The sequence below is a fragment of the Callospermophilus lateralis genome, chromosome 10 (assembly GCF_048772815.1).
Source record: "Callospermophilus lateralis isolate mCalLat2 chromosome 10, mCalLat2.hap1, whole genome shotgun sequence".
Classification (NCBI taxonomy): Eukaryota; Metazoa; Chordata; class Mammalia; order Rodentia; family Sciuridae; genus Callospermophilus; species Callospermophilus lateralis.
In genome coordinates this window covers 46516557-46526522 of record NC_135314.1, presented here as the reverse complement: position 1 = coordinate 46526522, position 9966 = coordinate 46516557, and positions in this window count along the sequence as shown.

The window sequence follows — 9966 nt, the reverse complement described above, 5'->3', positions numbered from 1 at the left end:
AAGAAAACCTGGTGATCAACACAATACACATGGAGACTAGTTTCCAGAAAAGTATTTTACTGGCAAAAGAAAGAAGGTTGTTACTCTGGGGAAACTAATCAACGCACTTCAATGAGAAACAGAGACATGAATAAAATTTCAAAATAGTCACACTTTAGCAGTAAGTGCAATAAAAAAAAAAAAACTATAACAGTATAATACGAGGGCTATATATACATATGAAAAGAGACCCAATGACAGAGGGCCTGCCATAGAAATTTAAGCTAGACAGAAATAGTAGCTCTCTGGGAAGCATTCCTGAAGAAGTCACATTTGACCTGGGTCTTAGATAATGAAAGGGATTTTAACAAGGGGGCGGGGGGAAGAAAGGGTATTCTTGGGAAGCCACTGAAATGCTGTTTTTTATAAGGAGAAAAAACTTAAGTATGCATTTGGAGATCAGTGAGTGTTCCAGCAGTTTTAACAAATGGGTCAGGAGAAGGGGAGGAAATCAAAACGATAGGTTGAAATAGTATTGTGGGGGCCTTTAAGTGTCAGGGCAATGATCACTCACACTGTTAGACCAGCCAGAGGCTCTGCCTTTAGGTTGACCAGTTATATATCAAGTACCTAGTATGTGAAGTATCTTGTGATGGGTCAATTCAGAGGAAAAATGCATATCTGAAAGAGCAGGGATAAATCTAGTCTGTGAGGCTGAGAGGCCAACAGTGATGCTTTCTGTAATAATCTTATCCAGAGCATAACCACATATTCAGTGACATGCATCCATAACAGTGGACAATTCTGTCTAGGTTTAGGTAAACTAAATCTCACATAAAGCTAAGTGGCCTTGTATTGTTATCCTATTGCTGTTTTATACTGCTGACTACGATATACCACAAATGAAGTGGCTTAAAGCAGCACGTGTCTATTACCTCCGGGTTTTCATAGGTGGGAAGTCCACCATGATTTTGCTGGATGCTGTGCTTGGGCCACACAGGGCTGCACTCACTGTGGTAGCTGGCACCTCCCACCGACCTCAGACTCAAGGTCCTCTTACAGAGTCATTCAGCCAGGTTGGCAGAAGTCAGTTCTTTTCACTTCAAGACTTCATGGCAGTTTTCATCTTCTTCAAGACCATCAAGAGAAGTCTCTCTAATGCCTCAAATGTCTTCTTTTTAAAGGGCTCCTGCCTGGCTAAGTGAAGTTCATTCAGAGAAACTTTGCTTTGATTAACTCAAACAAAATGATTTGAGACATTACTTACATCTTTAAAATTCATTTTTCCTTGTAATAAAACATAATTACAGGAATGAAATCTGTCACATGACAGTTCCATCCAACACTTGAGGGGATGATCATATATAAGGTATGCACTCCAGGGTGTGAGAATCTTGGGGGTCATGACAGAATTCCACCTACCACAACCTCACTAAGCTTCCACAAAGAAAATAGGCTGATTAATGGCATCTCCAGAAGATAATTCTGACTTATACGTGAAACCTGTGAATGCTGCATTATATGACCAAAAAAAAAAAAAAAAAAAGACCTCTATAATTAAATTAAGAATGTTGTGATAGATAATGTTGAGTTATCACAGTGGGTCTTAAATGTAGCTAACTGAATCATTATAAAAGGAAGGCAGAAAGATACTTGATACATATAGAAAACAAGCAATTTAGCTACAGCAGCCAAGATTGGAATGATATTGTCATGAGTCAAATGATGCTGGTAGCTGTCAAAAGCTAGAAAAATCAAAGATTCTCCTCTAGGCCCTGGGGGGCGGTGGGGGTGGGGAAGGGAATATAGCCTTGCCAACACTTTTGTTTCAGCCCAGGGACCCTGATTTTAGATTTCTGGCCTCCAGCATTGTAGGAATCAATTTTGGGCTTTTTTAAGGTACTAAGTTGGTGAAAATTTGTAATAGCAGCCACTGCTATGGGAAGTTTGATGTCATGATCTTGTTGTGATAAAATTTATATTTTAGAAAAAATATCTTTGGTAGCAGTCTAAAAAGTAGGTGGAAACAAATACAGCTTGTACCAATAATGGGTTAAAGATAATTCATATAACAGTAGGTAAACGCCATAAGAAGGGGATATCACTTTTATGTTTTTTAACTAGCTCATTGGCAGAGCTTTATGAATAAAAATTATAGAAATAAGTCTGGTGGGCTCATGGTATAGCTCAGTGGTAGAGCTTGGTATATACAAGACCCTGGGTTCTAGTCTTATCACCACAAAAGGGAAAAGGTCTGGTAAAAAATAAATAATGGAAGGAAGGAAGGAAGGAAGGAGGAAGGCTGGCTCAAGCAGATAAAATAAAGAGGACTATTTGATACCTCAATTGTTAAAATGAACCTTATCCTCGGTGTATATTTTGTCTTGAATATTTAAAGAACTACCCTAATTATTATAAACTTGAAAGTAGTGTTTATTTCTTCTTGACCACAACATCTTCTGAGATTTGTTGTTGGATGTTTATAACATAAGAAATACAACAACTTTGTGTCCCATGGAGATAAACAATTAACTATGCATATTTTGGAGGTATGTTCCTCATTTATTTATTTACTTATTTGTTGTTATGATTATAGAACAAAAAAATGTTTGAAGACCATAACATAAAATAATACTGAGAACCTTTGGGAAGTTTGGTGTCATGACCTATAAATTTCATATTTTAAGAAAAATATCTTTGGTAGTAGTCTTAAACAGAGACATGAGGTGGGAGGGAAAGGGAAAGAAAAGGGAAATTGCATGGAAATGGAAGGAGACCCTCATTGTTATGCAAAATTACATATAAGAGGCTGTGAGGGGAATGGGAAAAAAACAAGGAGAGAAATGAACTACAGTAGATGGGGTAGAGAGAGAAGATGGGAGGGGAGGGGACGGAGGATAGTAGAGGATAGGAAAGGTAGCAGAATACAACAGTTACTAATATGGCATTATGTAAAAATGTGGATGTGTAACCCATGTGATTTTGCAATCTGTATTTGGGGTAAAAATGGGAGTTCATAACCCACTTGAATCTAATGTATGAAATATGATATGTCAAGAGCTTTGTAATGTTTTGAACAACCAATAATAAAAAATAAATAAATAAATAATTTATAAAAAAAAAAAGTAGGTGGAAGAGAAAAGAACGACAACAGGGAGACTAGTTAAAGGTTACTGGAGTAAATTATTCACAATAAGTCCCTTAGACTAAACTAGGATGAAGATGACACAGTCATATAGTCAAAATAATAAAGAACAACACACAAAATTGTCACCATCTCTGTGACTTTGTATCAATACTCACAATATGCATTTTTGGATAGGTATTTGTCCCATTTCACAAAATTATTTATTCAGCAAATATTGAATATTTACTGTGGGTTTAGAACTAGATTGAAGTGTGCAGAGAAAATCAAGTCATGGTCAAGGGCCTTTCCAAGGCCACGGTACTTGTAGATAGTGAGGGGGCACCAGAGTCAGGTCTGTTTTGCATGTTTCTGAAGAGCCAAAGAAAGAGAAGAGCCTTGCAAAGTAATCTAGCACTATCTTAATTGCTTTAAACCAGTGATCCACACATTGCCTGGAGGTAATTGTTATAGGAAGATGTTTATTTTGTTTGTTTTACTTTGTTTTCTGAGAAAGCACCTGAGCCTTGAGAAGCTTTAAGAGGTTCTCACTGGAGACCAAAATTATTCTAAAAGCAACTGCAATGTTTCAAGGTCCTTTTCATGTCCCGGAATTGTAGTTTGACTTATATTAATGAGGCACTAAAAGAAAGAAAGCTATCACATTCAAATACAGCAGTTTTCTGTACTACTCTTCTCAACCATAGCTAATTTGATTTCTAATTACAAGATTAGAATTAACCTGATTAGCTCCATCTGGAATAAGACATTCAAATAGAACTTTGCTAAAGAAAGTGAAATTTACTGTTAGATTAAACATTCCAAAATGGTATCATAAATATTCCTAAATCTGGAAATGACCTTGAATGCTTATCTTGTTTATCCTTCTGTTTTAAGGAAGATCTAAATAAAGATGATTCCAATCACATATCCTCTTTCTGAACTATTCCAGCATAATTAAATTTAAAACAAAATTTACTGAGAATTAATGTGCCAAGCATAAGATCTAGAAAAAGAAAAACTAAATTTCCATGGTAATCCCTCCTTATTCTTTAAAAATTATAATCATTTTGAAGTTGGAAAGAAGCAAATCTCTTATTACATTTTACTTAGTTATTCCTTATCCCTGTTTTTTTTTTCGTTTGTTTGTTTGTTTGTTTTTGTTTGTTTTGTTTTGTTTTAAAGCAAACTACACCTTCAGTTGCCCTCCAGTTTCAGATTCGGATAAATAATGTTGAATAAAGTATGATGGAAAAATTATAAGGACTATCAAATTAAGACAATCAATTATTTGTGTATTAGCAACCTAAGTAAAATGTAGAATGTATTCAATTATTGGAATAATTCAAGCCAGGAAAAAACATTTCGCTGCATTTGCTGAACTTCTTCCTGAGATTTTGATTTATATTTGGGAAAAGATGGTGCAGGATTTAGCTCTTGGACTTTTCCACAATCAAAAGATAACATAATCTCCATTGGCCCTATAACCCCAAGGTCTAATTGCTTAATCCTGAATCAATATTACCTTCCACTTTAGAGGGCTAATAGGTCAAATAATTTTCTGTCTTTGTGATTTTTTACTACTATATTCTTATTAATTATATAGTGTATAATTAATATATATTATATACTGTATTAATATGTGTTATAATATGTACATGTAGTTTGTTTCTTAGTTATTTTGTTTGTCATTTATTTTATCCCTATATTTCTCTAGGAACAGAGTTCTCACCCCAGGGTCTGCTTATGTATTACACTTTTTTAAAAAATTATTTTTATTATAATTTGTTATATATGACAGCAGAATACATTACAATTCATATTACACATATAGAGCACAATTTTTTATATCTCTGGCTGTACACAAAGTAGAATCACACCATTCTTGTCTTCATACATGTATTTAGGGTGATGATATCCATCTCATTTCACTGTCTTTCCTATCCCCATTCCTCCTCCCTTACCCTCCCTCCCTATGCTCTATCCAGAGTTTATCTAATCCTCCCATGCTCCCCCCCCCCAACCCCATTATGAATTAGCATCCTTATATCAGAGAAAACATTCATCATTTGGTTTTCTGGGATTGGCTAACTTCACTTAGCATTATATTCTCCATCTCCATCCATTTACCTTCAAATGCCATGATTTTATTCTCTTTTAATGTTGAATAGAATTCCATTGTGTATATATATCACATTTTCTTTATCCATTCATCAACTAAGGGCATCTAGATTGGTTCCACAATTTAGCTCTTATGAATCGTGTTGCATGTTTTTGACATAAAAAACAAAAACCTTAAGAATTAATAACAATGATGACAAAAAAAATCAGTCAATTAATTCAACTTTTACCAAATGCCAGTCACTGTACAATTATGCTTTAAATTCATTGGTTCATTTAAACAATCCTATAATACTATGCATAGGTCATATTTTACTTGAAGAACTGAGACTCAGAAGTTAGTGTGTCAATCTGGCTTCTCAAGAAGCAGATGCCAAGATGGAATTAATTAAAGTAGAGGAAACACCTATGTGGTCAAAACTGGGTAGGGAGCTAGAGAACTTTGGGATTGAAGGGATCAGAACATAGTGCAGATCGGGCCCAAAATGAAGGAGTAAGAGAGAAGACTGGGCAAGAGAATCCTGGATTGCCTGTCATCTAAGGAAATCCGGACAAAATTTCCCAGAGACTTTGAGCCAAAATTACTGACCAAGAGTTTCCTGACTCCAGTAAATAGGTCAACCTAGTGTCTCTGCCATTACACTCAGTCACTGGGCAGGTCAGCCTAGAAAGGCATGGCTTCAGTCCCATCAAAGTAATGGATCTCAAAGCCAGCAGCTTGAGCTGTCAATCATACTCCCTGTAGGGCTTGATGAATTCTCAAGGCCACCTCAACTAGTTAGGTAAAGGTGAATAGCTTTTCTATTTATTTACTGTATTTTTCATGATCTTTACATGTTCTTTTGATTTTGGTATCAAAACATTTTTTTCAACATTTAAAAATACAAATTAGCAATTCTTGTTTGCTTTCAACATATGCTTTGACATTTTTCCCTTCAGTAAATCATTTTCAATATGCATAAGATGCTAAATAATTTTAATAACTCAATGCATCATTTATTATGAAATTGTGTGTCATTATAAATCATGATTCTTAAACCTCAAGCAAAGCTCTTATGTAAAAAAAAAAAAGCTTTATCATTTCACACTATACTTTGGGTCAATTTGAATACCTTTATACAGGGAGTAAAATGAATCATGTCTCAAAAACCTGTTCCTTTTTAAGCTAAACTTGCAAATATTTCTACCAGATTCTACTGGATTCTCAGAACCTTTATGATGGTCGTATTGTGTACTTTAATATGGGAATGATTAACTGCTCCGTCATGCCCTGTTCTGACCTGCCCATCATTTCCTCACTATCCCAGTTTGTTCAACTAGGTCATCCCCTTCAAAGTTTGGTGAATCAGTGACCTATTGCTGTGTTCCAAAACATCCTCAAACTCAATGGCTGTAACACCAATCAATTGCTGCAGTTTCTGTGCTTGTGGGCCGACTAGGCTGATTTAAACTGATCTATGCTGACTTGCTTTCATGCCTGCAGGTCAGCAGGGGGCTCTGCTTGGCTGGAAGACCACAGCTGGAATTCTTGCCTTCCACCCATCTCTAATTCTCCTGGATGCCTAGCTCAGGCATATCCTTCTCCTGGTGGCAGCAGAAAGTACAACAGAAAGTGTGTAAAAAGGAGGCATGCAATGCCTGCATACAGGACTGTCCCTTCAACTTGTGTCACTGGCCACAGTAGTCACACAGTCACTATTTCCAAGTTAAGGGTTAGGAAACTATCCTATATTCCTTTTGTGGAGAAAAAGCAACAACAACAGTTATCACCTAGCAAATACTGTAGCCTTGGAAAAAAAAAATAAAACCTTGAGGCTGTTGGTGAAAAATATCACAAACGGGGGTCTGATTTTACTAATGTCTTTCATCTATTTGAAAACAAGTTGTTAAACAGAATTCTGCACAAGACACTTTGCTTGGCCACCAGGAAATGGCTTCCATTATAATGGGAGAAAAAGACATGAAAGTGTTTCTGGTCTGACTCCCTCTTTTCCATGAGACTTAAGTAACTGAAGACCAGTGCTGGAGGCATTTGCTTTTTCTCATTCTGTTCTGTCTCCCTAGGGAATATCTTTCATAAATAAAACAATTTTTTAAAAAACTTTAAATGAAACAAAATCGTGTGTTTGTATGCTCGTCTGTGTGTTTCTGAATATTGACATCCCTGAGGTTAGCTCCTCCCCATATGGAGGCCTTAGTTTACTTGGTGTCTCCTCAGAGAAATCTGTTCTTACCATCCAAACTGAAGAAGGTGATCTCTACCAATTATTTTCATATCACAATTTGTATTGTCTGCTCAGCATTGATTTCAGATAGGAATTGTGCTACATAATTTGTTTATTGTCAATCCCTCCTATAAAAAAACACATTTCCTTGAGAGCAGGAACTTTGCCCATCTGTTCACAGATGTGTCCTTAATGTCTCTAATAGTAACTGACACATGGTAGGCACCGATAAATATTTGATGGATAATGAATGGATAATTCATCAGTCTTCTGATAGTTTAGTCAAGACTCTTCTTTTGAGTAGTACATCATTTTATCTATTTCCAAGTAGATGTTCCATGGGCGCGTCTTTCCTCAATTTTTCCCTTTCTTTTCAAACTGTCTTTTGTCCAGTACTTTTTTTTTTCTTAATTTTTTATTAGCTTTAGATGGGCACAGTACCTTTTATTCTATTTATTTTTATGTGGGGCTGAGGATCAAAACCCAGTGCCTCAATGTTCTAGGCAAACACTTGGCCACTAGCTACACCTCCAGTCTCCTGATCAGTGCTCTCTTGCTAAAAAAGTTATAACTTTCAGGTCAGAAAGCTGATATTTTCTTGACTCCACTCTACTCACTGATCCTTCACATCAAAATTATTAACAAATGTTACTAATTGCACTCTAACAATATTTATGGGAACCACTCACACGTTTTTTTCCTGCCACTACCACCATGTCCTGCAGTAGTTGCCTATATGGCTTCCTTGCCAATCCAGCTCTGCTGCATGTTGGCCTTTGACCTTGAATGTATTTCTTAACTTCACAGCGCCTGTGTCACCATCTTTCAACTGGGTGGACCTCTGAAGTTTACGGTACCAGCTTAAATGGTGACTTCAAAATTTATGTCTCCCCAGGACCTTAAATGGGACATTACTTGAAAATAGCATCTTTCCAGACGAAATAAATTAAGATGAAATTATACTGGATGAGGGTAGCCCTGATCCAATGACTGGTGTCTTTGTAAGAGGGAAATTTGCTGCAGAGATGGTAACAGAGAAGATGATGTGACACTCAGGAAAATGTCATGTGAAGATAAAGCAGAGACTGGAATAATGTACCTACAAGGCAAGGAGTGCCAAGATTGCCAGTAACCACCAGAGACAAGGACAAGGCAGGGACAGTGTACTGGAGTCTGCAGGAGGCGCATGATCTGCTGATTTCAGCTTTCTAGGCTCCAGAATTGTCAGACTAAATTTCTTTTATTTTAAGATACTCATTTTATGGTAATTTGTTGTAGCAGCCCTAGGAAACCAACACAGTTGTTGTGAGGATTAAGTAGGACAATTTATGTAAAGAATTCACAGTTATTACTGAGGTAAATATAAAATAAAAATTTGTTCATTTCATTTTCATTATTAGGAATCAGATTAAAATTCTTAAAATGCAAATATGATCAGGGCATATCCCCACTTAAAGCTTTTCAGAGGCTTTTTAGTGTCCGTAGGATGGAATCCAAAATTTTAAGATGGCTCAACCTGTCCTAGATCTGGTCACAGCCTCACCTCTCTGTACTTTTTTTACTTCATTATCTCTTCACCAGCTAAATAGAATGTTTTTAAAAAGTCCTGTTCTCTCCAATATCCAGGAACTCTAAAGTGATGTTTTCTTTTTCTAGAACATTCTTCCATTTTTCTTTCACAAGTAATTCCTGTTTTTTGGGTTTTTTTTTTTTAGGTTTGGTGTAAGTCCTCCTTTAAAGGCTCTCTTTCTGATTAGAAAGGATCTCTCCATCTTAATCCTATGGTACCTCCACTCTGTCTTCAGCTACTTTGATCACACTTGTGAATGCTTATTTATATTCTCACTTACACTGTGAGCCCTTAAAGGGACTGGCCTTGGCTGCCCAGTTCTTTGTGTTTGTCCTGGTGGCTGGCATACAGCCAGAACTAGTTCAACAGGTACATGTTGCATAAATAAATGAACAAGGTTATTTGAATAAAGTACAATAAACGTAAAATCCTGACTTGATGGGAGAACCGATGGATATGTTGGCAGGTCACCTGGGACAAACTAAGAGTCAAAATGTTATGGGAAGGAAAGTCAATAAAAGTGAGTTCATTTCAGCCCTGTCCTATATTAAATGAATGAGTAGCCAGAAGCCAGTGAGGTAAAGCTAATCAATCATCAATAGAAAACTAAAACCAAAATTCCTTTTCTTCACCAGGCTCATACTGAAAAAAGTCAGCCAGGATGTTGAAAAAAGAAATAACACAACAGAAAAAAAAAAAAATGAACCTGGAGAAAACACTAGACTTGTGTACACAAGACAAAAATAATAGAAGTGAGATGGAGTGTGTTTACAAAAAAGTCCAGGATTGTCAAAGAGTGATTCAAACTGATGGGAAGGAACTCAAATTCCTTAAGTGCAGTGAGAAAATGTGTAACTAAGGAAGGAGAAATCAAATTCCTCAAGTGCAGCAAGTGTGTGATCCAGGGAGAAGAGAAATTTCCTAAATTGAGATGTACCACAGAAGGA